Source organism: Dicentrarchus labrax, unplaced genomic scaffold, assembly GCF_905237075.1.
Source record: "Dicentrarchus labrax unplaced genomic scaffold, dlabrax2021, whole genome shotgun sequence".
In the NCBI taxonomy this organism is placed as follows: Eukaryota; Metazoa; Chordata; class Actinopteri; family Moronidae; genus Dicentrarchus; species Dicentrarchus labrax.
Genome location: NW_026136713.1, coordinates 25,783,763 through 25,785,421, shown reverse-complemented (window position 1 = coordinate 25,785,421; position 1,659 = coordinate 25,783,763).

Genomic DNA, 1,659 nt, shown 5'->3' with positions numbered 1-1,659 from the left:
AGCAGCATAGACATAGGGCTGTCATGCGGCAGTTAATTGCACCTGCTGACCATTGGGGCGGCAGTATATAAGTACGGCCCTCCTTCTCGCACGCTCACTAACGCATCATTTCCGGGTCAGGTGTTTGCCTGTGCAGGTAATGCTCCATGCCGCTGCTGCGGCTACTGCTCTGTTTCATCTTTTACTGTGTCCTGTTGCTTAAAGCCTGCGTGTTTTCACTGCAGAGCAGCGACCGAGTGCCCCGTGCTTTGTGCTCCATGCTCCGTTTAGACCTTGGTTCTCTCTGGCGGTGGTAAGTGTCCTCTCTCTCTGTGTTACACCGAATGCTATCCTGTAGCTAACGCTAGTGTGGTCACAGGTAGATGTCCGCTGCCGTGTGGGTCTCTCTCTCCCTCCCTCTCCCTGTGCAGGTTTGACTTTGAAAACAGGTATGCTACCTTAAATCTAACTCTCAAAAGCTTTGATTAATGTAGTTTAGCTATGCTAATGGTATGTTTATTGACAGGGAATGCTCGTCAGCTGGCCGAAATCTACAGGTGGCGATTCACGTGCCTTCACCACCAGCTGATTGGGACCGCTGCTGTTTTGTCTCTGCTTTGTCTCTGCCTTGTCGCTGCTTTGTCGGTGTTTTGTCTATGCTTTGTCTACACTGATTTATTTACATTGCTTTGTCCGCACCGCTTTGCCTCTGCCGTTAAACACACGGTTGCTGTGTTGTTTATACCGCTTTGTCGACTATATGTCTGCTGTTGTGCCCCTACTGCTAGCTGCATAGCTGTGTCTCTGCTGCTGTATGTGACATTGTCCCCTGCTTTGCCTCTGCAGTCACTTATTCCTTGCTGCCGTGTTCTGCGGCTCTGGCTGCTTGGTGGCTTCTGGCTACAGCCGGCTTGCATGGTGAACTGCAGACACCATACTTTTAATCTGTTTATCTCTTTTATTTTAGCTGAACGATGGTGAGGAGTTAATCCCTTATTTTTGTATTACTTGTTTTGTTTATTGTTTTGATTAACTAGCTTGGTAAGCTTAATTGGTTAACTATTTCCTGCTTTATGTTGTATATTGTTTTTATTATATTTATATTTTGTGTTAAATACTTCCATTGTAACTTTTGTTTTCCCTTCTCAGTGGCTGCAGGCTGGTGGTGGTGTTGGTGACGTGGGTGGTGGTGTCCCTCCTTCTTGTGTGCTGTGCTTCCTTGGATTTGGTGATACCACAGTGTGTGACTGCCACGTGTGTCTGGGTGAACCCTTTTTCTTTAATTTAATTTTGTTGAGTCCCCTTCCCCTTCACCTGCTCTTTCCCCACCAGTAGGCCTCAGCCCCTGATTAGGCTCCCTTTTTCATTTATTGGGATGAATGCTATTTTTTATGATATATATATTTATTAAATAAAGTATTTTTGTAAACTGGGAACCACGTGTCTTGCCTGTCGAGTGGAACGAACCTGTGTTTTTGGTCAGTGTAAAATAATTCCTTGGGTGCAATTCCCAAGGTGGCGTTGTCGTGCAACCTAAGATTCCCATTGAGAGAACATTCATTTTTGTTCGCAACCCCCGCCACAATCTGGCGTCGTCGGCAGGATCTACTCTTCCAACAGGCAAAGACGTGTGTTCCTTGTGGGTTTTATTTTTTTTCCTTGTGTTTTTTTCTCTGGTGT